The sequence below is a fragment of the Odocoileus virginianus genome, chromosome 4, assembly GCF_023699985.2.
Source record: "Odocoileus virginianus isolate 20LAN1187 ecotype Illinois chromosome 4, Ovbor_1.2, whole genome shotgun sequence".
NCBI lineage: Eukaryota > Metazoa > Chordata > Mammalia > Artiodactyla > Cervidae > Odocoileus > Odocoileus virginianus.
The window spans coordinates 91,181,090-91,198,308 of NC_069677.1; the positions used below are offsets into that span (position 1 = coordinate 91,181,090).

General features: G+C 44.0%; 1 protein-coding gene across 19 annotated transcripts in view; it reads right to left on the reverse strand.

The window, feature by feature from the left end:
- Nucleotides 1-16,934, reverse strand: part of TBC1D5 (TBC1 domain family member 5) — a 559,964-nt gene extending 543,030 nt beyond the window's left edge. For 10 of the 19 annotated variants that reach the window (XR_011487445.1, XM_070467023.1, XM_070467034.1 and 7 more), the window contains exon 1: nucleotides 16,346-16,610. The gene's annotated coding sequence lies outside the window, so the exon portion shown is untranslated. The other 9 variants (XM_070467024.1, XM_070467039.1, XM_070467036.1 and 6 more) reach the window with 4 other exon arrangements.
- Between the last annotated feature and the right edge of the window lie 285 nt (nucleotides 16,935-17,219).

Here is a 17,219-nt window from a genome sequence, read left to right on the forward strand (position 1 = left end):
GCGCTCTGCACATCTCATCCACGGCAGGCTGAATCCGCAGACGCCACAGACCGACTGCCAGTGACCTCCGCCTCTGCGCACATGCCTATCTGCTGGGGGTCCTGGAACCAATTCCGGACGGACACTGACAGGACTGCATTAAAGGGCTGTGCGCTCTAGTGTACGAGAATCAGACGCGATCATCCGGCCACAGGGACACCAAAGGGAAAACTGCACAGAAACGCAGGCAGGAGGTGATGATCTGAGATCAAGAGACGTACAGAAGTCTGGAGGCACTGGGGACAGAGAGAGTGCGCTCCAGAGGCAGGATCCACAGGCTGGTGCCCTTACGTAAGAATGTGGGAAAACAGAATAAAGTGTAACTGCCAGGTTTCTGGCTGATCAAAACTAAAGAGACAGTGAAGCCCTGCAGTGCGATAATAAACTTGGGAGGGGGAGGAGATTTTCTACAAGAAGATGGTAAATTCAGCTGCACACATACTGAAACTGAGCTTCCTGGGCCACACAAAACGGGGTTCTCCAGTAGGCAGTCAGATCCCCAGGTCTAAAGCTCAGGGAAGAAAGCAAGCTGGAGATCCAAAATAACAGACTCTGTGGAACACTACTCTCTCACCGCGTCCTCTGGAGTCCTCATCCCCCAGCCCAGCCACATCTCTACAGTTCCCCCCATCTGTCTCTACAAAGCATGCCTCTTTCATTTCACTAAGCCTTCCAAAGCAGTGGTTTGATTTTATGAGGAAACCCAAGTTTAATCAAAGTCCTGCCACATCCTTTGCAAAGCAGGATGCGTGACAGCCACGAGTTCAGGGCACTCCGTACTAGTTCTCATGACGACAAGCTAGAGGGCCTGCTCTGGATTCGGTCCCACAACGGTATGTGTGTCTGGATCGCAGAAAAAAGGGGCAGGGGAGCTACTGTATGAAAGAAAGAAAACAAGGTGCGCCTGGAGAGTAAAACGGGAAGCCAGAAAATCATCAGAAGGGCAAAATCAAGCAAGTCCATGAAGCAAATCAGAACTCAGAAAGGGGGGCAGAGAAGGAAGAGCTGGGGCCACGGCCCCATCACTGGCTTCTCCCCCCAACCTGCCTCTCCACCAACCCCGCCTTCGCTGCCTCCTGGTCTGCTGATCACTTCCCAGTGGCCTCCACCACACTCGGTTTTGACAATCACAGGCGTTAGGTTGGAGAACTTTAAGTAGACCACACAAAGATTGTGGCTTGAAAAGAAAACTCACCGTAAGGAGTAGAAAATTACACACCTGACCAGAAAAAAAGAAACTCACGATGCTTGATACTCAAGCCAACACAGTGATGCACAGTTTGATCTCTCTACAAAAGTGTTTTATCTACCTGTAAAAGGTAAGAGAATCAACGGAAAAGCTGTGATGATGAAAAGAATCAGAAAGTGACTGGTTACAAAATACATCCACACGAAACATCAACAGCTTTTCTATCTACCAGTAATTGTCTGGTACGAAAGATACACACACGCACACACACCCATAGGAAAATCCTATGCACAACCACAAAAAAAAAATACCCGTGCGACTGAAGAGAAGACCAAATGACAAAGCTTCTGATATCCACAGAGAAAGAATAGGTCATCCATTAAGGAGGACTGAGGAAACGGGCTGATCAAAGAGCTTAGAAATTTCTGTACCCTCTACTTCACACAATGCCATTCAACATGTTCTAGAATAGCTGTAAACCCAAAATTTTAGATTTAAACTATGAAAATAGCTGATAAATATAAATTAATAGCTATATAACCATAAAGTAGGAAAAGTCTATAAGATAAATAAAGGAAGAGCAAGATCTAACTACATAAAATGTTAAAAACTGTAAGAAGACAAGAGAAGGGGGACAGGGATGAAGTCACATGTATTCAAATAAAGCAATCAAAATAGACAAGACAGGAATAGCAGTTACAGGGCCTTTCAGACAGTTCTGCAGTCAAGTGTAAGTGGGCCAGCCTTCCTGGTGGGCAGCTTGAAAAAGTGTAACAGAACTGTTACATTACCTTTTGACCCACTAATCCACTCACTACAGTTTTTCCTAAATAAACAAAAATGTGCAGGCACAGAGGGATATGAGTGCCCAGGTGGCTCAGTGGTCAAGAATCCACCTGCCAATGAAGGAGTCATGGGTTCCATCCCTGGGCTGGGAAGATCCCCTGGAGGAGGGAATGAGAACCCATTCCGGGACTCTTGCCTGGAGAATCCCCATGGACAGAGGAGCCTGGTGGGCTACAGTCCGTGGGGTCACACAGTTGGATACAACTTACTGACTGAGCATGAGTAATTTCTGTGCATCACTTCTTGTCAGAAAGACTGAGAGGAAGCTAAGTGTCCAAGAAGGGAGGACTACTTACAGTCCATTCAAACAATGAATGAGTATGAAGTGATCAAAAAGTATGTGGAAGAGTTATAGCACTAATATAAAATACTAAATGAAAAACGAATAGAAGCACAGAATAGCAAGAACCATTTTTAATTAGAGAAAATAGGAATTATCTACATGTATGCATGTTTATCTGTGTATAGCTACAATGTATATACCACAACACACAGTAAAGAAATTAAGATAATCCTAAATTAGTTCAGAGAAATGAAGACTGCAGAAAGGAGGCAATTTATCCCAAGCCTTCCTATACCATACACAAAACCAACCTATCAAAATGAGCATCCTTATCACAAGAGTCTTGGACTTCAAGAAGAAAAATAAGTCCAGGGCTTCCCTGGAGGCTCAGTGGTAGAGAATCCACCTGGCAATGCAGGTACCACAGGTCTGGCCCCCGGGGCAGCAGGATCGCACAGGTCACACAGCAGCTAAGCCCATGCCACCCCTGCTGAGCCTGTCCCCCAGCGCCTGGGGACCGCCACGACTGAAGCCGCTGCCCAGAGCCTGTACTCCACAGCAAGAGAGCAGCCCCTACTCACTGCAGCTAGAGAAAGGCCGGCACAGCAGCGGAGTCCCATCAGAGCCAAACGTAAATAGATAAAACTAAAAAAAGAAAAAGAAGTCTAATTTAATGAATGCAGCAGACAAAACCCAACATAGTGGTACCATCTTCCATCTCCTATTAAATCCACTTTCACTCCCAAATCCAACCAAGAGTCCAGGGCAATCTATCCACTATCTCACCCCAACATGGCAAGAGACGCAATGTCAGTAACTCCTCTTGGATTCTCAAAACTTCAAAAGCAGCATCCTGAGAACCTCTGAAGGGGCTGATGTAGCCCCACTGGTTGTCAGCAGAGTGCATGCCTTGGCAGCAAGAGCTTGTGAGTGGGCTCAGGCTTCCTGTGGTGCTAAATCACTGTCAACCCATCAAAAGGTGGGCGTGTCTCCCCCAGAGGAGAAGTGGGAGCTTACTCCTCACTCCTCTAGTTATTCTGAAGACCCACTATTTACAAGTGGAGACCTCATTACTTTTGGTTTAACCTTTTTATCTTACTTAGGGGCAAAGTGTTTAGTAACACTAAAACATCAAACATTTCCATTAATCAACATCTGTTACTTAGCTTTCTAAACAGTACTTGGACTACAAACCTGACTTAATTCCCAGCCTCTCTCAAAACACTATAACCCTAACCCTGAAGAGAACTTTAAGAATTATGCAACAGTCCAGGTGACTGTATTTTTAAGATTTTTTTTTCATGTGGGCCATTTCTAAAGTCTTTATTGAATTTGTTACAATACTGCTTCTGTTTTTGTTTGGTTTTTTGACCACAAGGCATTTGGGATCTCAGCTCCCCAACCAGGGATCGAACCTGCACCCCTGCATTAGAAAGCAGAGTCTTCACCATGGGACCACCAGGGAGGTCCCAGGAGATTATTTTTGATCACTCATTTCTATAAAATGTCCACAGTAAGCATCACTTTTTGTAATGGGGGGGGGTGGGGGGAACTTTTTTTCCTATGGTCATCTAGATTATTTGACCTAAGACAGTCACTCAACACAGCACTTTCTTTAGATAGATACACCACAACTAGTTTATCATAATTATCACAAACAACAAATAAAATCAATTTTTTAAAAGTAAATCATTCTTCTATATGTAGACTTTATGACCCGTAAAAGGTCAAGATCAGCATTCTTGTCGACACAAATTTATGAGAATTTGCAATCATCTGTAATGACTATTTCAAGTCATTGTTTCAAAAAGTTAACCCAATAACCACCTTTCCTAAGCAACTGACTTTTAAAAAAAATAATAAATCTATAATCACTAAATATTTTCATTGAGTCAACCACAGATACCACATGCAACAGAGAAAATGACTGAATGATATTATCTTTAGATGTTTTTCATTGAAACAGATTTAATGAGCACCCACTGCATGCCAGACTCCATACTAGATAAAGATATGAAATGCTAACACACAGATCCTATACTTGTCATTTTGCTGGAAAAATTAAGGTGTATGATGATGGACTGACTGTTCCTATCTAAAGGAGGTTTTAAGACAAACAGCATATGCAAAAAATTAACCATCTAAATTTAAAAAACTTACTTCTGAGACACACACGCCACTATGGGTTTCGGATAAGGGACTGCAGACCAGGTTTGGAGGATGCAAAGAAAGATGGCTTTTATCAAGGAACAAACAAGTCAACCAAGGAAGGTAAAGTTATATCAGAGAAGCCTTCAGAAAAAGATTATCTTGTTCTGGGCTCCATAACACTACACTTGAAAATTTTACATTGATCCTTTCACACCACCACCAAAGACATGTTTATTATTTCTGCAGTTTTACTCCCTTGTTTTTAAAGATCTGAGCTGCCAAACCTTATTTATTCATAGTTAAGTCACGAAAGGAATAAAATCATTGCTATATCAATTTTGTATTTTCATCCAGAAAGTATAAACTTTCTATTTTCTCAGCCCACACAATGTTATACCAAATGTATATACAATTTCCATTAAGCTCACTCAAATAGTCAGTCTTGACTATGTGGATATGATCAACCACTGCAGATTAACCACAGTAGAATATAATTTCTAACATTTACACAATAGCGCTAACCATGTGCCAGGTACTAGCTAAGCATTTCTATGTATATGCAGTTGGTCCTCCATATACTCTGGTTCTGCAACTGCGGATTCAATCAATCACAAATCAAAAATATTCAGGGGAAAAAAAATTCCAAAAAGTCCAAAAAAGCAAAAATTGACTTTGCTGGATTCTGACAACCAGCTACACAGTACTTACATTGTATTATATGTATTACACATAATCTGAAGATGATTTAAAGTATCTGAGAGAATGTGTGTGTATTATACGCAAATATTATGCATTTTATATAAGCAACTTGAGCATTCACAGAGTTTGGTACCCAGAGAGGCCCCGGAACCCACCCCCTGCCAACGGTGTACAATGTTCACACGTGTGAGAGCAGCACAGGTATAACCCACGCGCTGCTGCTGCTGCTGAGTCGCTGGAGTCGTGTCCGACTCTGTGCGACCCCACAGACGGCAGCCCACCAGGCTCCCCCGTCCCTGGGGTTCTCCAGACAAGAACACTGGAGTGGGTTGCCATTTCCGTCTCCAATCCATGAGAGTGAAAAGTGAAGGTGAAGTCGCTCAGTCAGGTCCGACTCTTAGCGACCCCATGGACTGCAGCCTACCAGGCTCCTCCGTCCATGGGATTTTCCAGGTAAGAGTACTGGAGTGGGTGCCATCGCCTTCTCCGATAACCCACGTATACTGCATAATTTATGTGTTTACACACACACATATAAACACACATATAGTCATTTAATCCTCAAAACAACTTTGTAAGGTAGCTTCTATCACTACCCTCACTTAAAAGATAAGAAAAGTGAGGCACTGTACAGCCAAGTTAACTGGCCAGCAGGGCATTATGAGAGGTACCTCTATTAAAAACAAGTGTAGGAAAAACATGCACAATACAGATTTGCTGTTATACTGATTTCCTTCTCAAAACTCACTATTATTCTAGTTAATAGAAAATTAATGCCGTTAGATCAGCCACAGACCCTCTCCCCACACTCCGCCTCCCCAATTATTTTCTCCTCCCACAACAAAATCCATTCGCAGCCTCTCAGTTCTCAAATTCCAGGACACACACTGCACCACACTGCCACTTTAATGACCTCCCCACGTTCACTGGCCCAGAGCGGCTGGACAAGCACCGTTCCCCAGACCAGTGATGACATGGGATGGTTTTCAGTGGTCTGAGACAGAACGGGATGAGGGACGGATGACAGACATTTCTTTACAAAACACAAATTACTCAATTTGAAATATCATTCATTATTCTGGGGTTGTCCTTACCTTCTCAGTGTTCAGCATGGTAATGATGACCAAAGCTTATTTTCTAACTGTCCTACTGGCCAAATAAAAAGTTTGTAACCCAGTCAATCCTTCAATATTAGAATAATAAATCTACCATGTATACATGGAGGGGGGGGTTGGGGAGAGCAGACAGGCACTGGCAGGAAATGAAGGATTCAAAACTTGCAGGTTCAAAAGGAAAGAGGTACCACTTTCACTTTTAACAATGACACAAACTTAAGAGACTAGTCCAGCAAAAAAGCACAGACAAACCACTGCAAATTTCAATCTCATAAAGAAAAAATTACAAGCATTGAGGCAGTTAGTTTTGAAGTGGGTGAATTACAAAAAAAAAGAATGACAAATTTGAGTTTTAAAATGAAAGTCATCCTCATCTTTTTCATTAGTACAATAAGATACCGACAAATGAAAATCAAAGTCAACCTCTTAATTCTCGACAGTACTACTAGGAAAGGGGGATTTAAGAGTATCACTGATTTATTTTTTCTAAAATGCAGCAAAGAAAAGACTGTTAAAAGCATGGACTCTAGAGTTGGTCAGAATCCCAGCTCTGTGTTAGCATATGACTTTTACTCTCTCTCTGCTTCAATTTCCTTCAAGGTTCTTGTGAGGATCAAGTGAATTAAGATACATGAACTGCTCGGGACAGTGCCTGGCACTCAGAAGCACTGTCACACCACCCCACCCACTAGTGGGCCAGCACTAACCCCAAACTCCGGACTCGCCCCCACCGGGGACTCAAGGACATCTTGGGCCCCAGCCCCACCCGCCAGCAGGCCAACAGCAGTTTCAGAACAACCCAGACTCCACAGAGAGCTGTGTCAGGAACTGTCCCACCCCTACCGGTGGGCACACACCCGTTCCAGGACCCAGAGCCCTTTGACCAGAGAACGCAGAACCTGGCCCTACCCACCAGTAGCACAGAACTGGTCCCAGGGGCCCCGGGGGCCCAAGTTCCACAACACCCTGGACCCCTCAGCCAGTCACCCTGCAATACAGCCCCCTGGAGCACCTCAGACCTCAAAGCTGGCCATGTCAGGAGCCAGCCCTGCCCACCAGCAGACTCCAGTGCTAGGACCCCTGGAACCACACCCACTGGGCACCCAGCTCCACCCACCAGTGAATCAGCACTAGCTGCAGGACCTCCAGGAACCCAAAGCCAGCTGTCTCGTGACACAGTCCCAGCCATCAGGCCAGGGGCCAGTCGTGCCTACCAGACCACCAAAAACGGTCAGCTCGTCACCAAAGGATGCACACAGCCCACAGAGGTGATGCCTAGAGCACACAGCTCTGGTGACCAGAGGGAGCTCAGGGCTGGGACACATGATGTCTCCTACAAAAGGGCTCTTCTCCAAGATCAGAACTTATCAGATACACAACAGCAGCAAGCTGGGCAAAATAAGGTGACAGCAGAATATGTTCCAAATGAAGGAACAAAATAAAACCCCACAAGAACTAAGTGAGGATAAGCAACCTACCCAAAAAAGAGTTAAGTAATGATCTTCCCCACCTAGGGATGGAACCCAGGTCTCCCACATTGCAGGCAGTAAAACCTGCTTTACCAGATGAGCCACGAGGGAATCAATCATTATAGAGATGACCAAATAACTCGGGAGACCACGAAATAAACAGAATAAAAAGTCAGAAGTTTTTAACAAAGAGTTGGAAAATATAAAGGAGAACTAGAAATGAAAGATACAATAACTGAAATGAAAAATACAGTAGGAGGAATAAACAGTAAACTAAATGATACAGAGGAACGGATCAGTGAGCTGGAAGTCAAAGTAGCAGAAATCACTGAAGGTGAAGAGAAAAAAGAAAAACAAGTCAGGAAAGTTTAAGAGACTGCTAGAATAACATCAAGTGTACCAACATTCAGATTAAACTGGTCCCAGATGGAGAAGAGAAGGAGAAAAATAAGACTTTTGAAAATATAATAGCTAAAAGCTTTCCTAACCTGGGAAAGGAAAGAGACATCAAAGTTAAGGAAGCACTGGGAATCCTAAACAGGATCAACCCAAAGAGGATCACATCAAGACACAGTATATCTAAAATGCCAAAAACTAATGATTAAGAGAAAATATTAAAAGCAGCAAGGAAAAAGCAACAAGTTGTATGAGAAAAGTCTGATAAGGCTATAAGCTGACTTTTCAGCAGAAACTCTACAGGCTACAAAGAAGTGGAACAATATACTTAAAAGGGGAATCAATACTCTACCTGGCAAACCTTTCATTCAGATACGATGGAGATAACAAAAGTTTGACAGGCAAGCAGAAGCTAAGAGTTCAGCACCACAAAAAGAGCTTTATGAGAAATGTTACAAGGACTCAACTAAGCCAAAAAAAAAGTTACAAACTAACATGTGAAGGAAATTACAAAGGAAAACTTGTTGGTAAAGGCAAATAAACAGTAAAGATAGCCAATCAATCACTTATGAAGCTAGCAGGAAGGTAAAAGGACAAAAATTGTTAAAATCAACCAAAATAGTTAAGGGATCAACAAAACAGAAGGATGTAAAACATGATGTCAACATCACAAACAGTAAGCTGGAGGGAGAGGATTAAAAATACCAGGTTGTTAAAATGCATTAGAACCTAAAAGATCATCAATTTAAAACAATTATATATATAGGATAAAAATGTGTATACACATATAGATATAAACACATAAACCCTAGGTTACTCATAAACCAAAAGTCTATTCTATATACACATGCAAAGACTCACAAAAATAACACTAAAGATAGTCATCAAACAAAAAGGAGAAAAAAACAAACAAAAAACTTATTTAAAAAAAAAAAACAGAAAACTACAAAATGGCAATAAGTACACAACTATGAATAATAACTTTAAATGTAAATGGACTAAATGCTCCAATCAAAAGGAGTGGCTGAATAGACACAAAATAGGACCCATGTACCTGCTGCCTAAAGAGAGACTCATTTCAGATGTAAAGACACACATAGGCTGAAAGTTAAGAGGATGAAAAAAGGTACTCCATGCAAATGGAAATCAGAAATTAAAAAAAAGTTACAACCAACACCAGAGAAAGAATCATAATGGATTACACCAATTAACGGGCAACTGAAAAGAAATGGACAAGTTCTTAGAAAGGTACACTTCCCAAACAAAACAAGAAGAAATAGAAAATATAAACAAATAAATTAGCACTAATGAACCTGAATCAGTAACTTAAAAACTCCTGACAATAAAAGTCCAGATCAGAGAGCTTCATAGATGAATCCTTCCAAAACCTTCCAGAAGAGTTATCATCTTTCACAAGTTATTCCAAAAAAACCTGCAGAGAGAAACATTTCTGAACCCATTCCATAAAGCCAACATTACCTTGATACCAAGGCCAGACAAAGATAACAGTTCAGTTCAGTCACTCAGTCGTGTCTGACTCTTTGTAACCCCACGCACGCCAGGTCTCCGTGTCCATCAATTCCTGGAGTTTACCTAAACTCATGTCCATTAAGTCGGTGATGTCATCCAACCATCTCATCCTCTGTCATCCCCTTCTCCTCCTGCCTTCAATCTTTCCCAGCATGAGTCGGCTTCTTTTTCCCCATGAGCTGGCTCTTTGCATCAGATGGCCAAAGTTTTGGAGCTACAGCTTCAGCATCAGTCCTTCCAATGAATATTCAGAATTGATTTCCTTTAGGATTGACTGGTTTGATCTTTCTGCTGTCCAAGGGACTCTCAAGAGTCTTCTCCAACACCACAGTTCAAAAGCATCAATTCTTCGGCGTTCAGCTTTCTTTATGGTCCAACTCTCACATCCATACATGACTACTGGAAAAACCATAGCTTTGACTAGATGGACCTTTGTTGATAAAGTAATGTCTCTGCTTTTTAATATGCTTTCTAGGTTTGTCACAGCTTTTCTTCCAAAGAGCAAGCATCTTTAAATTTTGTGGCTGCAGTCACCTTCTACAGTGATTTTGGAGCCCAAGAAAATAACTGTCACTTTTTCCATTGTTGCCACCATCCATTTGCCATGAAGTGATGGGACCAGATGCCATGATCTTAGTTTTTTGAATGTTGAGTTTTAAGCCAGCTTTCTCACTCTCATCTTTCATTTTCATCAAGAGGCTTTTTAGTTCTTCTTCGCTTTCTGCCATAAGGTTGGTGTCATCTGCATATCTGAGGTTATTGATATTTCTCTTGGCAATCTGGATTCCAGCTTGTGCTTCAAGCAGCAGAACATTTCGCATGATGTACTCTCATCTAAGTTAAAAAAACAAAGTGACAATATACAGCCCTGACATACTACTTGCCCATTTTGGAACCATTCCATTGTTCATGTCCAGTTCTAACTGCTGCTTCTTAATCTGCATACAGGTTTCTCAGGAGGCAGGGCAGGTGGTCTGCTATTCCCATCTCTTGAAGAAATTCCCACGGTTTGTTGTGAGCCACACAGTCAAAGGCTGCAGCATAACCAATGAAGCAAATGTTTTTCTGGAACTCTTGCTTTTTCTCTGACCCATCAGATATTGGCAATTTGATCTCTGGTTCCTCTGCCTTTTCCAAGTCCAGCTTGAACACGTGGAAGTTCTCAGTTCAAGTAATGTTGAAGGCTGGCTTGGAGAATTCTGAGCATTACTTTGCTAACATGTGAGAAGAGTGCAATTGTGCAGTAGTTTGAACATTTTTTGGCATTGCCTTTCTTTAGAATTGGAATGAAAACTGACCTTTTCCTGTCCTGTGGCCACTGCTGAGTTTTCCAAATTTGCTGGCATATTGAGTGCAGCACTTGAACAGCACCAACTTCCAGGATTTGAAATAGCTCAACTGGAATTCCGTCACCTCCACTAGCTTTGTTCGAAGTGATGCTTCCTAAGGCCCCCTTGGCTTCGCATTCCAGGATGTCTGGCTCTAGGTGTGTGATCACACCATTGTGTTTATGTGTGTCATTAAGATCTTTCTTTTTTTGTATACTTCTTCTGTGTATTCCTGCCATCTCTTCTTAATATCTGGGCTTTTGTTAGGTCTGTACCATTTCTGTTCTTTAACCTGTCCATCTTTGCATGAAGTGTTCTCTTGGTATCTCTAATTTTCTTGAAGGGACCTTTAATCTTTCCTATTCTATTATTTTCCTCTATTTCTTTGTACTGATCACTGAGGAAAGCTCTCTCTCTCCTTGCTGTTCTTTGGAACTCACTCAGATGGACACGTGTTTCCCACTCTCCTTTGCTCTTCACATGTCTTCTTTGTTTGCTCAGTATTCGTAAGGCCCCCTAGACAGCCATCTTACCTTTTTGCGTTTCTTCTTCTTAGGGGTGGTTTTGGTCACCTTCTTCTGTACAGTGTCACGAACCTCCGTCCCTCAGACCCTCTTCAGACCCTCTATCAGATCTAATTCCTGGAATCTATTTGTCATTTCCACTCTATAATTGTAAAGGATATGATTTAGGTCATACCTGGAATGGTCTAGTGGTTTTCTCTTTCTTCAACTGAAGTCTGAATGTTGCAATAAGGAGTTCATGATCTGAGCCACAGTCAGCTACTGGTCTTGTTTTTGCTGAAGATATAGAGCTTCTCCATCTTTGGCTGCAAAGCATATAATCAATGTGATCTCTGTACTGACCATCTGGAGATGTCCCTGTGTAGAGCCCTCTCTTGTGCTGTGGGAGGAGGGTGTCTGCCATGACCAGTGCCTCACTGCTTGGCCAGCAGCACTGCCTCCGCAGGCCGTGGTCGCTGGACTGTGTCCTCCACGCAGCTCCCCGGCACAGACATTCTCATCACTGCCACGCCGTGCCTCCATGGCAATGATCCTCACTCAACCATGAGGTGACCACCATCAAGAACCTGCTGAGGGAAGCGGCGCAGCAGCGGGAGCCTGTCTGCCTCATTCCTGGCCAGTGTGCACCAGAGGGTCCGCAAAGTGCTCAACAGGGAGATGGTAGTCTCTGTGGCTCTAGGCCAGGTGTTATCCCTCTTATGTGTGGGATTAGCTAGACTAGCAAGTACCTGTCAGAAGAGTTCCATGCCAGTACACCAGTCTTCCGGAGTTTCCTCTATTACATCCTTCTCTTCTTGGTCTACACCACCACTCTAGCTGTCAAACAAGTCAGAGCTACTAAGATGGCAGAGGGGGCGTGGGCTCATCTTCTCCTGTGAGAATTCCAAAACTATAACTAACCGCTGAACAACCATCAACAGGAGAATGTTGGACCCCACCAAAAAAAAAGATACCCCATGTCCAAGGACAAAGGAGCAGCCCCAACAAGATGGTTCAGTTCAGTTCAGTCACTCAGTAGTGTTCGACTCTTTGCAACCCCATGAATCGCAGCACGTCAGGCCTCCCTGTCTATCACCAACTCCCAGAGATTACTCAAACTCATGTCCATCGAGTCAGTGATGCCATCCAGCCATCTCATCCTCTATTACATTTATTAATAAAATGAAAACACTGCCTAATGAATAGGAAATATTTCCAAATCATTTATCTGATACAGGGTGTAATATCCAAAACTCAAAAAGAGCCCATACAATTCAATATCTAAAAACAACCTGATCAAAACATGTACACAAGATCACAACAGATATTTTTTCCAAAGATGATATAGCCAACAGGGAAATGAAAACATGATCAACATCACTAATCATTAGAGAAACGCAAATCAAAACCACACTGAGATATCAGCTCACATCAGTCAGAACGGCTATGATCAAAAAGAAAACAAATAACAAGTGTTGGTGAGGATGTGGGAAAAAAGGAAACTTTGTGGATTCCTCAAAAAATTAAAAGTACCAAAGATCCAGCAATTCCACTCTAGGATATTTATCTGAAGAAAACAAAAACATAAATGGAATATTAATAAGCCATGAAAAGGAATCTTGCCATTCAAAATAAACTGGAAAGTATACTAAGTGAAATGAGTCAGAGAGAGAAAGACAAATACTGCATGATTTCACTTATATGCAAAATCTAAAAAACAAAATCAAATGACCAAACATTTAATTTTTAACAAAATCAAAACAGAGGTATATACATACAGAGAACAAATAGGTGGTTGCAAGAGAGGTGGGAAGAGGAATGAAACAGGAAGAGAGATTAAGAGCTCCAAGTTTCCAGTTGCAAAATAAATGAGCAGTGTGAGCAATATAGTTAATAACTATATAATATCTTTGTAGGGTGACATATTGCAACTAGATGTTGTGTAACAGGTAATAACAGTGTTGTGGGTCAATTATACTTCAAAAATAAATTTACAGAAAAAGAGATCAAGCTTTGTGGTTAACAGAGCCAGGAATAGAGGGATGGGGGAATTGGATGAAGACAAATGGTACAAACATCCAGTTATAAGACAAATAAGTACTAGGGATATAATGTACAGCACAATAAATATAGTTAACACTGTTTTACATTATACAGGAAAGCTGTTAAAAATAAATCCTAAGAGGTCTCATCACATGGGAAAAAAATTTTTTCTATTTCTTTACTTTCTGTATGAGATGATGTATGTTCACTAAACTTACTGTAATAATCACTTCATGATGTAAGTTAAATCATTATGCACTACACCTTAAATTTATATAGTGTGTTAGTCACTCAGTCATGTCTGACTCTTTGTAACCCCATGGACTGTAACCCACCAGGCTCCCCTGTCCATGGGATTCTCCAGGAAGGAATACTGGAGTAGGTTACCATGCCCTCCTACAGGGGATCCTCCCAACCCAGGGATGGAAACCAAGTCTCCTACATTGCAGGCATATTCTTTACCGTGTTGTTTATCAATTATGTCAATAAAACTGGAAGGAAAATAAGTACTGTCATAATATTTAACAAGAAAAGAAACAACGGTAAAGTAAGGATGAGAATGAAAATTGTAAAAATCACAGTGCTAAAAGTAGTTGATGTTATACTTCCATAAAGTTTTTCTACACTTAAGAACTATTTTTATGTACATGAACTATATGAAATTACCTGTGACAACTATAACTTTTAAATTTACATTTTTTAAATGTAAACTTTTCAATTTCATTTTTTAATATTTAGGGAAAATCAACAGGTGGAGACTCCAAATTTTTCACAAGTTTGCTTCCAAGGCTCAGTCATGTGCTACTCAGCTGAGGCTGTATCTGAATAAGTGACAGAAGGAGCACACACTCAATTCGTTCACCAACAAAAGAAATTTTCATCCCAAAGAGTATGATGCAGTCTTTAAGTTGATTAAAGATCCAACCACCCACTGCTGAGCAAGTTCTTCAGGGAAAAGTACACAAAGCTTCCATGGAATAGTTGCAGGCCTGGTGATGCAGGCAGCACACAGTATGTACAGATGGTACCTGTACCCTTCCTCGTTGAGGGAGTTCTCCCAGTTCTGCTATCCCTTCCCCTGGGACCTGGACTTGGCTTCTTCTGCAAAGGGATTTCCCAAACAAGCTCTCTCAGTTCATCCTGCCATTTGTCTCTTACCTCAAGCCACCTCTACACCAAAAGCGAATTATTAAAAGGCACGTATTCACTGATATATTTCATTTCTTAGCAAACAAGTAATATACATCCTTGCTACTCAAGAATGGTTCCTCCTCCAGCCGCAAGCAGTTTATAAGACACACAAAATATCAAGCTGCGACACAGATCTACTGAATCAGAATTTGCATTTTTTAACAGGAGCCTCAAGGGATTCCCAGACACATTAAAGTTTGAGAAGAACCACAGCAAATAGCTGTAGAAAAATGCTCCAGTTTACAACTGAATTTAGAGACAAATTACGAAAACTACCAAGACATGGAATCATAAAAGTTCCTTAAGACAATTAATACATAAATTAATTTATCACTGGTATCAAAGGTGCTCAAAAGTTTACTTTCAACAATGCCTACATTTAATGCTAAGTCAGTATCTGTGTACAAACAGCGGCATGTTTATATTATTATATATAGTGAATACATGATAATATATTGGGGCTGTATATTGTGGGACAAAAAATAAAAAAGAATGACTAGGTCTAGAAATAAAACCACCGTCCGGCCAGTCCGGCCCAAAGTTGTGCAACACGCATTCTAAAATTTCGGTATTTAGAATTTGGAGTTGGCTAGTTAAGCCTTCCTGGAGAAGGAAATGGCAACCCACTCCAGTGTTCTTGCCTGGAGAATCCCGGGAACGGAGGAGCCTGGTGGGCTGCCGTCTATGGGGTCACACAGAGTCGGACACGACTGAAGCGACTTAGCAGCAGCAGTTTAAAACTTTCCAGAAAATTATTCCCCCCCAAAAATCTAAAAGATGTGAACTTTAAAAACATATATCCTAGGAACGGAACTATTTAATAGGTAGTACTGAACAAATTTTAGGTCACCTGTAGACTCAAAAAATTGTTGTAGGGGTTAGAGCTCCTTTTTCCAGGAATAAGGAGGGGTGTGGGATGGGGTGTTACCCAAAAAAAAAAAAAAAATCAGTGTTCACCCTCTGCAAAGTTTTTCTCACATCCTGAAAGGCCTCAACTTGCATGTTGCTACAGGTGAAGGAAACTTAAGCCGTACTCAAACAAGCTCACGTTTCCCTCCTTAGAGAGGAGGGAAGGCTTTCTTCTCTCCTAGAGAATGCAATTTAATTTTACAAGGTTTGGGGGCTCCGAGCCCGTCTGGCTTCCGGCCCGCGAAGGGGCCGAAAGGTACCAGGAAATCGACCAAGGAGGAAGTGGAGCCCGGCTCGGCCGCGGCGCTCAGCCTAGTCGCACCCGAGACCCCACCGGGCGGGGAGGCGGGCGGCAGACTGGGGGGCAGCGCCTCAGCCCCGCGCCCCGAGGCGAGGGAGCCCCGTCTCCCGCCCCCCGCCCGGAACGCGCACACGCGGGGGGCGCTGCGAGCCCCCATCGCGGCGGCGACACCTCAGGCCCGCCCGGGGGGAGGCGGCGGCGGCGGCGCGACGGGGGGCTGGACGCGTCCGGAGACGCTGAGGGGAGGCCGGGCGGGAGCGACTGCCCGCGGGGGCTGCACTGGAGGAGGGCGGAGGCGCTCAGGGCGCCCGAGCTGCTTTACGGCCGTCAGCGCCGTAGTCCTTTCGCGTTACCTGTGGCGCGGGAGGGCTCCCCGGCTCCTACGCCCTGAGTCCTCCTCCCCTCCTCTCTCTCTCTCCCTCAGCCTCTGCCGGGCGCTCGCAGGGCCGGCCGCGCCTGACCCGACCAGAGAGGGAACAGGGCGCGGGGGGGGGGGCGGGGGCCGCGGGGGCCGGCGGCCACGTGACCACGCCCACGCCGTAACGGCGGCCGCCCCCCGCCGCGCGCCCTCGGCGCGCTCCACCTCTAGGCACCCCGCGGCGCGGGCGCCCGCGCCCCTGTGCGCATGCGCCCGCCGGGCCCGCACACTGCGCGCGCGCGCGACGTTCTGGGGGCCTGTGGGGCCCGCGAGGCGCGAGGCTGAGCGGGAGCCGCGGGCCGGGCGGTCCGCCGCGGCTGCCGGCGCGCATGCGCGGGAGGTCGCGGTTGGCTTTCTCTCCCGTTTCCCTTCCTTCCCTTTGCCCTCTTTACCTTCCACACCCCCGGCCCCGCGCTGCTGGCGCGCAGCTGGAGGCTGAGAATACCCACCCGCTGGATGTCAGACCCTCCTGCTCACCACCACCTTCCCAGGGTGAGGCCGTCTGAAAGGCTGCCCTCCTACCTGAGAATTTGCATTTCCTGTGGGCTGTGACGCGGCCTTGTAGCTGAGTGGACTCCTATTCATGCTTCAGTACCCAGCCACTGTCTCACTTCCTCTCTGAGGTGTGCCCTACTCTGCTTGGGGAGTCAGTGGTAGTTTGTGCATACCCATTTTAGTATGGAGCTTCCCTTGGTGGCTCAGCTGGTAAAGAATCCATCTGCAGTGCTGGAGACCTGGGTTCCGTCCCTGGGTCAGGAAGATCCCCTGAAGAAGGGAAAGGCTACCCACTCCAGTATTCTGGCCTGGAG